Here is a 13,594-nt window from a genome sequence, read left to right as displayed (position 1 = left end):
CGTGTGGGCGGGGGGTGAAAACATTATAAGAAAAATTCCACAGCATCCACGACATATAGCGAAGAAAGCTAGTTTCTGTTCTGAAGGGTAACAATCCGGTTTAAGAATGTTATGAGCACTCAGACAGCACAGCAAGAACCACTGCGTTACATAACGACACCATTTTAGTTAACAGAACGATCGAGGCAACATGTTTTTCAATTGTGTTGCACAGATCAGATAACCATGTAAAATTTAATGATGCTGTGAGGCAAAATTACCAAAATTTGTATTTTCTTTGCGCAAAACTGTTATTATAACTCCAAATTAACTATTACAACTCCTCCAAAAATATAGCAGCATCTGTCTACAGGCGCCCGAATCTCAGTGCATATATTTGCCTCTCTCTTCCAACATTTTTCACGATGCTGCTGAAGCATGATGAGTCCAGAGAGACGGATGTTGTTGTTGGTGTTGTATCCATTTATTTTAGACAATTCAAAACTGCCTTCGATGGCATGGAAAAAGGCAAACAAAACTGCCTGACCAGGCCCTGCCACCCGTAACAATCACACGCGCAGTGGGATCACAAGGAAAAACAATTAGAGAAAGAAGATAACAAAAATGAACTAGCAAAACAAAAAATTCAGAAAGCGAGCTACATACGTTCGCCAAAACAAAAGGTGCACACTGGCGTAATCATATCAGAACAAAAATATGAACACACATCTGATATCAGAAACCAACAAAACAAGAAACAAAGAAATCACAATGCACACATCCTTTAGGCACTGGAAAGGGACAAATTACAGCGCTAACAACTGCTGTCACCGGTAATTTTTATTTGCCTCAACAATTTTTCCTTCATAACTTTAGATACTTTGTTTGCGATACGATATCGAATGAGATACAGAATATCAGGGTACTGATTGAGGAGGTGAGGAATCTGCCATTTTAACCTTTGATCCCCATAGCCTGTCCGAGAACGGCATTTTTCTACCAGGGACGTTCTCAGTTCATACGGACTTCTATGTACGTGATAGTTCAACTCAAACAAAGTTTCATTAGAATTATACTGGCGGAGTATTTCTAGAGATAATTTTTGGGTGTAAAGTTGTCGTACTGGTAGTGTTTCATGTTTGTTAAAGTATGCTGCGCAGCTTGCAGAATACTTTAGGTTTGCAATTGCTCGTATGGCTCGTTTTTGAAGTATCGTAAGATGATTTAGGTTTGTTTGCGCTTAGGTTTGTTTAGGTTTGTTTGGTGGACCACACTAACGAGCACTAATTTAATAACGAATGAAAAAGCGCGTAATAAACTTGACGTTTTACTCTCGTAGGCAGGTAGTATCTCAGCCGGTTTAATGCACCCACAGCTCGACAAAGGTTTTTTCTAAGGGAAGTTATGTGTTGTTCATGAAAGGTTTTCATGAAATGTTACACCAAGGAAGCAAATTGTCTCGACTGTAAGATGCTTTTGTTATAAAAGTTTAACAACAGGTTTGTAGGAATTTGTGTCCCTTTTGGTATGAATACGAGGTATTTGGTTTTATCTACATTTAATTCTAGCCCATTTCATCTGAGCCAAACACCTAAATTTACCAACCAATGATTCGTTTTTTTATAGAAGTCTTGAATATGCATCACTCTTAATCTCGATCCACATAAGATCCACTTAGTAACTGGAACATTTTTGCAAAAAAGTTCCACTTATATAATTGGAACCGTGTCCTATATACCCTGAAAATGTAAGTGGAACAGTGCACCACATATTTTTGCAGCTAAATTATCTGGATCGGCGTTCCAAATAAAAGTATACGGATCACTGTTCCAAATAAACGGGTAGTTAAGTTACTGGAACACTGGTCCACGTAAAATGATTATGGATTTATCCGGTGCGCCGTTCCAGGTACCTTCAGACCAGCTGTTTATATAAAACGGTGTTCCGATAGAAGTTGAGAAGCTGTCTATGGGACTCCACTTTTCCAATATATCTGCTTTTCTGTTGGTATAAACTGAGGTCATTTGCCAGTCTGGCGGATGCATTGGTATCAGGAGGAAACCGCAAGCAGCATTCTAACGCAGCCTTGACATATGGCCCACAGTGATACCAACAATTCGAAAACAGAAACCACCGCAGCATTGTGGTCCCTGACAGTTCCCAACAGTTGCCTATCGGAGCACAGTTCTATATAAAAGTTGGTCTGAGATACCTGGAGCGGCACACAGAGACTGACTTCATCCGCCGCATCCTGTTCTGGGTTTTGGCTGCATGTAAAAGAAACAAGACTCGCAATAAAATACATACCAAACCAACTATTAGCACTCATACAATGCTTTTCAAAACACTAAGCAAATTTTATTCGCTCGTATTATTGCGTACATTGGAGATGCGGAGACATATCTGTTTCCACTTGGGCAGAAAATGACCAGCGTACAGGATCAAATACCAAAACGATATCAAGTAGCCAAAACGATCTAAGTGGCATTTTCCTAACATCTGCGCCTCAGGCTCGCAAATAAAGATTTATCAATCAATCAATCAATCGCTAATATTTACCATTCTTTTTTGCTAAAAAAACATGGGTCATAAAGATGGCTTTAACCGCAACCGCGTCACAAACAGACTTGTACATCTACCCTCGCACTAACTCAAAAAGCATTACACAACAGTGAGCATAAAATATGCTGTTTTATCACATGAAATCAGGTACCGCAAATGCGGAAGTACCCACAGCGCTTGCCATATTATGTTTACGCATCCCGGTTGCTATTAAATTGTAAGGAAAAGCCAAAAATACAAGCCATACACGGTTGGATTATCAAAAGACCTGCAAGAGTGTAGGAAAAGAACACCGGAGCCAATACTAACAATATAACATTTGCACAGAAAAACTTACCGGAAGCATGTGGAACTATTGCAAAACTAAAACATACACCATATATCAATATCAAGCTAACTGTAATATCAAGCTAACTGTAGCCGAAACCGACTTTATACGCGCCCTGAAAAAGCCTTTCACTGAAGCCGCGTTGCTTCCCCGACAATTTGTAGCTATTTAAAATAACTTATCAAAAAAAAAGCTCATAGCACCCAGTGTGAAACAAAATTTTACAAACCAGATAGCTCGGAGCATGTTACGCATTTTAAAGTTTAACAAGCAGCCTAACTCTAAAAACGTTATTAATTCCCTCAAGAACAATTCAGACATCCCAAATAACCAAGCCAGGTAGCGTTGAAACATACAGGTGACCAATTTTACCAAGCGAACTTGGAAGCATTTTTCCAGCCGGAACATTTATGTGAGGTAAAATTCACAGTTGCGTGCTACACAAACCCTACTATCATGACGTCAGTATGCTTGTGACCAAAGCACTGCCTCTAACAAGTAAGAAATGCTACTTAGTCCAAAGTAAACAACTTTTTTAAGCCAAATATGTATATTTCGCATTCTTCTAGGGCTTAGGTGTCAGCTAAGGTACAGTACCAAAATTGATTAATAAAGCCCCAAACCGCCTGTGTAAATAATTACTACGTTTGCATCCATCAACAGCAGTACTGTAATGGAAAAAAATTTTTGAGCTGCACTTGAATAATAAAAACGTTACAGTGCAGTGCCATTAACTACATTAACAGAGTAACAGAGTAGCTGCAAAGGCAGCCTGCGCTTTGTGCCAATAAGGAAAAATTGCAAAGGAAAGCACGACTTCACTTTTGCAATTGACATGCCGCTTGCATCTACCAATCATTTGAACCACGACATATCTTTCTGAATAGGCTTCAACGTCTAATTTAAAACCCTAAGTAGAGTGACCACATCAAGTCTTTCAACAGAGCTTTGAACTTAAATGACACCAGGACACTGTTAAATGGCCAAGAACTCTCTGCAAAAGTCCAGAGAACTCTCCAAAGTCGCCTAAGTTTCAGGAGATTAAGATGAAATATACGGCGAGGATGACCACATCTTGATGTGACAACGGAGGCGGAAAATCCATGACGTGTTTCTTGCAGACAATATTTACGCTGCCATTGTCTTCTCTCAAAATAACTGGACCTCGAGAATAACTGGACCACGTCATGTACCTTTAAGGAAGGAACAAGAAAATTTTGTTAGACGATGGCTTTAAATGAGTAAGTTGCTTAGGATACCCCTTTTAGCAGTAATTGATTGAAATATCAGCGATTTCTTGGTTTCTTTTCTGGAAATGCTGCTAACAATGTACAAAAATATTAGCACAGACTGTCAATAGCCGTTCTCTAGACTGTCAATAGCCGTTCTCTAATTCTGGAAAGCAACCGCACTGGGCGTGGCCGTGGCGCCGTATAATCACAGCAGCAACTCTCAATGTGAAAGCAAAATGTTTGCAAAACTTGAATGCAAAATACGTTTTTTTGTCCACATGTTGCAGCATCCGAAACAGGCTGAATGTGAAGGTATTTCCCAATATTGGAGTTCACGATTTATTTTTAACAGTAAGATTTTGCTACAAAGAAAACTACCACAAATTCAGTCCCGCAAAAATAAAATGCCAACTTCAATAAACACTACCATAAATTGAGTCCCACAAAAATAAAATGCCAACTTACCCAACTTAAATTAAGATGCAGGCGTTCCTGGCAGGGCCTCCTCGGAGTGCATTTCCAGGAACGTTTTGCCAACGTGTTCCCAAAAGCTCTTACTGTCGTTTTCACCTACAGGTCAAGTTGTCACTGAAATGGTGTTCCGAAGCCATTACGTATATTGCAACTACCTAAAAAGGGACCATCAAAGTTCCAGAACTGGGAGTGCGTACTTACTTGTAGAATGCAATGATTTCATCCCGTACAACGGCTTTCATGTGTTTCCTTTTCGTGAACACACGCCTTCAAGAACGGTGAACGCACGCCTTCAAGAACCAGGAAAATGGCAGTATGCATTCCTTGTTCCATTGTTTTAAGTCCCGGTCCACCCTATTTCCTAGAAAATAAAAACAGTATAAAAATATCGAAGCATAAATTTACGCTTCCCTCTATGGGAGTACTACAAGATCTCGTACAATGCCTGATTAGTTGTGCTACAATTTCTTTCGCAGCACAAGCCCTGGTGACGTTTTCAGGCGAAACAATTTTAAATATAAAAATATTTGAACATTTTTAGGCTCACCTGTCATTGCTCCATGCGGAGTGGTGAACGTCTGTATGATACGCAACACTCAAGAGGCACTCTTTCGTGGCTTTGACTTCCACAATGTATTCATAATCTGCCACACTTGTCACGACGACGCCTCGGCGTGCAGAAGATGTCTTCAGCCACAGTGAATGCCACAGCCATGATTTCAGAGGTATATGTAAGGAATGGAAATAATTCGTTTTAATTTCTGTTCTTGAGATAAAGGAAAACAATTGTCGCAAACTACCAGTGTAGAGACAAATGTCTCCACAGTAAGCCTAGTCTGCATCTGGACAGGTTATACAGATCGAATACAGAATGTAGCAATCTGCTTTCGCAGTATATTTTCTAAGTTCAAGGAAGCACAGAAATGGGTTAATGTTGGGTGCACATAGTGATGCAAGAACTTATCACCTGAGCGTTGTCGGAAATTATTTCAACTCTCGGGTTACCACCGACATTGACGGCATAAAAATGCAAGAGTGGCTTATTTCCAACGCGGTTCGTGAAGTAGCAACCACTAATTATGGATATTGGATATTTATCCTGAAGTTTCAAGTTACCACTGACATTAACAGCATAGAAACGGCAGAACACTTTCTAGCGTGTTTCCACATTTCTTCCCCTCTACAAAAGAAACGTTTGTTACTGCGGTACTGCTAAGACAACAACTGTCCCTTCCATTTCTCTACACTTCAGGCAATGTAAAATAGATCATCTCAATTGGTCAAAGGAATTGGAAGAAACATGAAACATAAACATGAAACGTGGAAACATGGAACAGATAAACGTAAGATGACGCCTTGAAAGCACTTCAGGCAATGTAAAATAGATCATCTCAATTGGTCAAAGGAATTGGAAGAAACATGGAACATAAACATGAAACATGGAACAGATAAACGTAAGATGACGCCTTGAAAGCACATCAACACAACTCGAAATAGCGTCTACCTTGCGTGCAACGGGCAAGGTCGAAGACTCCCGGTCTGGTAAGCACAGTAAATGCATTCTACTCAGCAGACTAACACAACGCCGCAATTACCACGCAAGTTTTCATAATACCAATAAATCTAAGGACGGACGCTCCGACAAACTTGCTTGGAAGTTGTACACGTGTGCAAGCGCGATTATCGCGAGCGACTAACCCGAGAAGATTCGCTACCGCAGAGATACACAGCAACCGTCAATATACAACAAAGCAAAGCCGCACAGTAAGGGAACATCTAATCATGAAACGCGCAAACCAGCAACTTCCTAACGTACGCAGTCAGAAATGTCTAGCCGACTCTGACCCACGAACACGGAAGGTTTGGTAAATTACGGCTGCAAACGTTTCTCCAACACAAAATATTACACGCCGCGACCACAAGCATGGACGACACACGAACAACGGGCAGAGAAGCGGTGTGTTTATTGGACGCAGTTAACAAGGATGTCACTGAACAACAACCCTTACCAGCACATAAATAAGCAGCACTGACCTTTTTTGCGCCTCCTGGCAAAACTCCACTTCGTCGAACAGGAAATACAGCCCGGGGATATGAAAAAATTCGCAGTTGCACGCCGCAATCAACCCAATCAAACTGCTAAGTTCTAACGGCGCTAAGCTAACGGTTCTCGCCAGCGTGACCGAGAATTTCTTTAGTAAATATCAGGCGCATCCCGCGAGCAATTGAGAAACCCGCTTGGGAATGCCACTGGTGGCGCTGCATGCGGGAGACCGTAAAATTAGTGGAGGGAATCCTGGAAGATGGGAGCGCTGCTGTCGTTTAAAGTGTTGACGCAGTCCCGATTTTCATCCGTCGTCGTCGTACCCGTTGCAGCCCCACTGTACCGTGAATCAACGCAAAAACAGCTCTGCCGTGCTGCTGCTGACGCATGCGCATGGAATGCGCTACTGGAGTGGCGGTCTTTTCCTCATGGCTTCGGCAAACGTTCGTTCTCGCGGAGGCTTTGGCGATGCGCCCGCATAAGAGCTCATACAAACTCGGCACACATGATGGCTTATATTTGATTCGGAAAACGGGCATATGCGTCTAAGCGGACGTTTACGCCCGCTGAGGCCGAAACAAAGCTCAGATAATAGCCGCGTTAGCGCGTTAGTACTTGCTAAAGTTGTTTCTCGCGGAGGGCCGTGAGTGCGTGCGATATCCGAGCTTAACTTTGGATGACAATTTCTGCGTTACTGCTTACAATGAACGCAAAAGGGCGTGGCTTCATTTACTGCTTTTCTTGACAACAAGCCTTTCCGTAGTCAATAAAATATACTGCGACGCTCTTAGATACCCACGTTATATAAAGCTACTTACAGCTAATTATTAGCAAGTAATGATACATCGGCCCGTTTCCCAGCCCTTTTCCCTCCTGAACACCAATACTACAGGAAAACAGCAACTGGGGAAGCAGCTGGAGAAGGCGGGTCATTCAATGAACTTCAATTACTATGACAAGACACAACAACAGCAAGTTAACTCTGCGCATTTTTGCCGTTACTGCACAGCATAATTAAGAATTACAATGTCATTTCAGCATTAATACATACAAAATAATGCAGGTATCAGGTGGTATATTTAGTTGTCCAAGTTTAGTTCCGTTCACCCAGTCAACCGCTCTCTGCAAAGAGGCTTTTGTTTTTGCTTGTGGAAATGAAAAGGGACTCACCTGTTAGCATTCCTATCGGACTTACTACGTCATGACCAACGGACTTAAAAACCATCGTGCAACGATACGAATAGTTTTACAAATACATACCGACATTCACAACGGCCTAGTTTGCTGATTTTAGATATATGTCGCTTCTCTACTGAAACAAAGAAATAAAACTCTCGCATGGTAGACCGCTAGCGCCTTCCAGTGAAGACTGGATAAACCAAAATGCGTTTCTTGTTTTTTTTTTTATCTCTGCAAAGAAATGATATACAGCAGACTTCCGTTAAGACGAACCCGAAGGGAGCGTAAAAATGTATTCGTATTATCCGAAATTCGTCTTAAGCGGAGGTGTATTGCATTGTGGACGTTACAAGAGAAAAATGTTGTGGTTCTTAATCAGCGTTCGTTTTAACCAAGTTCGTCTTAACGAGGGTCTACTGTATTTCTAGAAGAAGCAAACCGGGTCGTTAGTGTCATTTCTGTGAATTTGTAAAAGTTCTTGTATCGGTACATGGTGCTTTCAAATTAGTAAGTCTCATGAATTTGCGTCATGAATTAGTGAGTCCCATATGAATTGGATCAAGTGAGTCACCCTTAATAGCATGCACGAGACGAAAAATGCTAACGAACATCCAAGCATATATAACTACATGCGTGACATGCTGCGTGCAGTGTAAAATGCGGCACAGTCGGTTAACGCTATGTATATACCGCATCAGGGCATAAATAACGTGGACTAAGGACCTATTTTACAGCAGATTGTAGCCATTTATACGTTCCTGTAAAGCACTTAAAATTGTGCACGTACTACAACACAGCGAGCTGATGGATGAGCATTGAGCAAGAAACAATGTTTCTGCGACGCTTTGTGAACCAAATGCAGAACATGCAATAGTCTCAACAGCTACATATATTTCTTTATGAGGTATTCACAAAATCCCAATGAATTCTTCAGCACTACCACGGCTCTGTCCCAAACGCAGAAGGAGAACCTGAGGATGGTCCTTCTCAAATTCAAGTCATTGGTGATTTCAGACGTACTGCACTTCTGCAATTAGCAAAAGACGATATTCACTAAAGCAGTCTGAGCGCCGCAGACAACCTGAAAGGGGTTCGTGGAATTTCTATTTTCGCTAAGATACCCTTTTCTCGCACCTTTCATGCTTTGTACGGTGTTGTTATAGCAGTGGACATATTTTTTTCTGTCAAATAACGTCACTGAAAATACGTCTTAGCCGTCTTATTAAGTAAACTGCTCTAAGACAGTTCCATAGATATCGACAAAGTTTATTAAATGTTATGTGGTGCGTGCGTGTGTGCGTGTGTGACTGCATGCATGTGTGTGTGTATGTGTGGGTGCGCGGGTGTGCGTTCGTGTCTGTATCTATGTCTGTGGGCGTGTGCGTGCAAGTGCTTGTGCGTGCGCTTGTGCGCCAAAGCGCGTCAAATATATATGTGGTTCATTGTTCCAGTTAATGCAGGATTCAGTGCATACTTCACTGCAGCGCACAAGTTATGTGGAACAAGACACGAGCAAAAAATATACAAAAGCACTGTCCAAAATTTTTACTGGGACATAAGTGGAACAGTAACTGGAACGGCCGACAGCGCATCCCCTCATTTATTCGGTTCCACATAATAACCACAGACCTAAAGAAAACAAATGGACAGTTCCAGATAAGATCCACTTATATCTCTCGTTCCAGTTATTCTTCGTTTAGATCCAGATAAAAATATGTGGATCGCCCCGTTTAACTGGAACTTACATGGAACCAGATTAAGAGTGAGAAGAACACGTTTGTGTCGTCTGCGTACAATAAAAGTTTTTCTGTGCCCTGAAGATTTGAAATGTCGTAATATAGAAGAGAAACAGAACTGGACCGAGAATCGACCCTTGGGGTACCCCATACTGAATGTACTTGGTGCCTGATTTAATGCTATTTATTTCTGTATACTTGGACCTGGACGTTGCGTAACTTTTAATGAGCGACTATGCGACACCTCTGACTCCATAATACGAAAGTTTCCGTAAAAGCACTTCATGTTGAACGCTATCAAATGCCTTTCTTAAATCAAGAAATATGCCTAGTGTGAGTACTTTCATCCCAATGTTTTCTAGAATTTGCTCTTTAATTCCGAGAAGTGCCACCTCGGTAGATTTTTTCTTTTGAAAACCAAATTGCTCGGCTATTAAAATATTGTTTAAGGACAAGAAAGCTGTTAGTCTTGTTTATAAGACGTTCTGCGATTTTTGCAAATACTGGGAGCACGGAAATTGGGCGATAGTTATTTAAATTGTTCATTGGGCCTCCTTTATGTATAGCTGTCACACGAGCAAGTTTCATTTTTTTCAGGAACACTCCTTGAGAAAAACTAAGGTTGCATATATGCACAAGGGGAACACCTAATCCCTCGGCCACAGCCTTTAGTGGTTTAGGTTTAATACCGTCAGCACCTGCGGCACAGCTGACCTTCAACGAAAAGATTATCTCAAGGATTTCAGATTGGTCGGTAGGAGATAAAAACATGGTATTTGGACAACATTTTGTGATGAACTGCTCGGACACCGTCGAAGGAAGCCACGTTTTCACACGCCGAATCACGCTCGATCGGAACATGTTGTCGCGGAAAATATAATGGCCGTTTGCTGAGCGCGACTGGTATGAGAATGTACTCTTAAGCAAATGTGAGAAAGTCGTCCCGGTACGTCGCGATTGGCAGGGATTCTGGGAACAATTCGATGCCCCCTCCATGCAAACCAAAACTTGACGAAAATCGATAAATTCAAGTACCTCCGCCCGTACATGACCGGCCCCGCTAAGACCGCGATAAAGGCCATCAGGCTTGCGGAGGATGGCTACGACGCTGCAGTCAAGATCCTCAAAGACCGTTTTGGCCGCAGAGCCCTATTGATGGCAGATCATGTCGATGCCCTCCTTGCCATAGCTCCAGTGAAGACCTCTGCGGACATCGAGAGGCTGCGGCGCTTGCATGATGAGATCGCCTTTCGCCTGAGCGCATTGGAGGCAGAGATAATTAGAAGGATAAGAATGGGCTGGAGTGCATTCGGCAGACATTCTCAGATAATGAATGGCAGCCAACCATTGTCCCTGAAGAAGAAAGTGTATGACAGCTGCATCTTACCGGTACTCACCTACGGGGCAGAAACTTGGAGGCTCACTACGAGGTTTCAACTTAAATTGAGGACGGTTCAGCGAGCAATGAACGGAAGATGATAGGTATAACATCAAGGGACAGGAAGAGAGCTGAGTTGGTCAGGGAACAAACGCTTCTTCAGGACATATTGGCAGAAATTATGAAGAATAAATAAGTGTGGGCAGGGCATGTAATGCGAAGGCGAGATAACCGTTGATCGTTAAGGGCAAGAGAGGGATCCCGCAAGGGGTGGCAAAAAGTAAGATGGGCAGATGAGATCAAGAAGTTTGCGGGGATAAATTGGTCGCAATTAGCACAGGACCGGGATAATTGGAGATTAATGGGAGAGGCCTTTGCTTTGCAGTGGGCATACATAGGCTGCTGCTGCTGATGATGAAATTCTACGATATTCGCGCTCGCATGAAACTGCTCCACGATGCTCACAGACGCGAGCACACTTTGGGGCACAGATGTTGCGAGGTGTCCAAGCCGGAATTTTTTTTATCTTCGTTCTGTCTGAGGTTCACAGCAGAGAAGGATTTAGCTTCCGACGCCACGCCAGCTCAACTGCTGAACGCTATACTGCCGATTTCAGCTGTCGCTGAGGTCTAGTAGCAAAGCAAAAGGAGCATAAAATATTCGTCTTTCGAAAGGGGGCCGCAATTACGACTTCAAGGGACGCAGGTGGCAAGTCCGAAAGATCTCATCCTCATGGCAATCCGCAAATGCTTCCAGACACACACAAACAGGCTCTTGCTCGATTTCCGATATGAAGGGTGCATTGGAGAATCCTGCAATTGAAGAAGGCATTTTGTAGCGTGAGCTACACTGGCCCAGGGTAAACAGTTTCGCGTGGCTCCTGGAGAGCCCTGCTGAGCATGCTCGAGGAGCAGTGACGTCTCACGGCGCACGGCTGGCGCGCCGGAGCCGCCACAGCGATTGGATTGGATCGGATTGGATTGTATTAAGTTGGATTGGATCGGATTGGATTGGAAATCGTTTTAGTGCCAGTAAGCATGATAACAAACTAACTGCAGACAACCAGGAAACCTAAGAATAACCAGCTGAACCTTCGCTCACGCAACGTATATTATGGCATAGGCGAGCTAAGCCACTGCTATTTTTTTTTTGTTGACGCTGAGGGGTCGCTCTCGCCCTTTGTGATAAGCACATCGCGGAAACGCGGGTTCAGAATGGATTATCATATTCACCGCAACCTCGTTCTTTGCAGTCATCTTTTCGCAGCTTTAGCAGAGCTGTGCGAAGAAAGTAAATGCATGTACGTTGCGACTCCAAGCAGCAGCTTTCAACCAGAATGTTATGCAGGAGAACTCATCCGAGTGGTTCGGCACCTGCCTTAAGCGAGGGGGTTGCAAGATAAAAAAGAAACCAGGCATGACTAATCGGTGGATAGACAAGGTAGTTCTGGAATTCTTCGGAAGTGTAAACTTCAATTTTTCAGCAAAAATGCCAGGGATATAATTTGGAGGGTAAATACGTCCAGGGGTGGCTGGTTTAGATCTTTCTTTTTGTGTCTACAATTGCGTTCCCGCTGAAGAAACCCCAAAAGAAGCGGCCCCCGCCCACTCTTTTTTTCGGGTAAGGTTGCAATGAGCATGTTGAAAGATCATGATTTTCAGCAAAAAGATAAGTAAGCCCGAGTGGAGCTGCGTGGCTGAGGTATAGTCAGCAGGGGGGGGGGGGGGGGGGGTGGATGAGGGGTTCTGGTGCGGCTTTTGTGAAGGGGGCAAGTACCCCTTTTGCACCTGCCCCCCCTCCCCCCCACCTGCAGTTATATTTCGTGCAGCTATCCGTTACGTACCCTCTGTACAGGCGCACGTTTTTGTGTGTTTTATTTTCTTTCTTTTCTTCCTCCTCCTCAGAATGATAATTCCAAGCCTACTTGCACAGTGTCGCACGTTCAGCACCTTTTTTAACGCTGTACTGCTGATTTGAAGCAACCTTTTCCGAGTGCGTGTCCTTGTTTGTAACGTGTATATCGTATCCCACTTTTGTCCTCACCCCCCGGGTATATAGATAAATAACTTATCCGCACAGTGCTATCTATCTCAATTGCCGTTGTCTATGCGCCAAGCACCGCTTGTCAGTCGGTAGCTCTCTCCGGTGAAGGTCAGCCCTCTGACCGACACCTGTTGCTTTCACATGTGTTTGACTTCTGACGCGGCACGTTGCTTTGTTTTCGCCCGTCTTACAAAGCAGATATGTGCGTTCGCGCATGTGTATGCGTATATGTTGTGTGTGTGTGCGTCGGTGCGGGAGGGGGGGGGGGGTAGCAATCCTGTCGAGGGCCATGCCAATATATCTGTATGGCCATGGCCAGGTTTCTTCCGAGAATTATTTTTTGAGGGTGCCCCAGACGAGCCATGGCCATCCCCACAATTATCGTAAACATTATTCGAAGGTTGATAGCGCGCAAATTCTTGTTTTAATACTTTCAACTGAAACGTAAATGTCAGTGAGAAAACCTCGCAAAAGTTAGTAAGAACGCCTTAAGTTTTGGATTAGGTGTTCTAGGTGCCATGACAACCAGGGGACTTTTAGGCTAACTTTAAAGAAAGTCTGGGAGCACGCATAGCAAAGTCTACGCAAACACGAACACCATCATCATGAAGGATAGTAATGGCGTGCCAGATATAATAC

The 13,594-nt window shown here is 43.2% G+C and overlaps 1 protein-coding gene and 1 long non-coding RNA gene across 2 annotated transcripts in view; both read right to left on the bottom strand.

Moving 5' to 3' along the window:
• LOC144168956 (uncharacterized) overlaps positions 1-13,594 on the bottom strand; it is a 56,846-nt gene that overhangs the window by 36,513 nt on the left and 6,739 nt on the right. The window lies entirely within an intron of this gene.
• Positions 2,362-10,090, bottom strand: LOC144168957 (uncharacterized). The gene is made up of 5 exons (XR_013322313.1): positions 6,610-10,090; positions 5,123-5,262; positions 4,777-4,936; positions 4,567-4,689; positions 2,362-4,062 (listed from the first exon to the last, which is right to left on the bottom strand). It is a non-coding gene; the product is annotated as an uncharacterized LOC144168957 (long non-coding RNA).

Source organism: Haemaphysalis longicornis, unplaced genomic scaffold (genome assembly GCF_048455015.1).
Source record: "Haemaphysalis longicornis isolate Haplotype H1 unplaced genomic scaffold, Haemaphysalis longicornis Haplotype H1 scaffold_2, whole genome shotgun sequence".
NCBI lineage: Eukaryota > Metazoa > Arthropoda > Arachnida > Ixodida > Ixodidae > Haemaphysalis > Haemaphysalis longicornis.
This window is presented reverse-complemented; position numbering and strand designations above follow the sequence as displayed.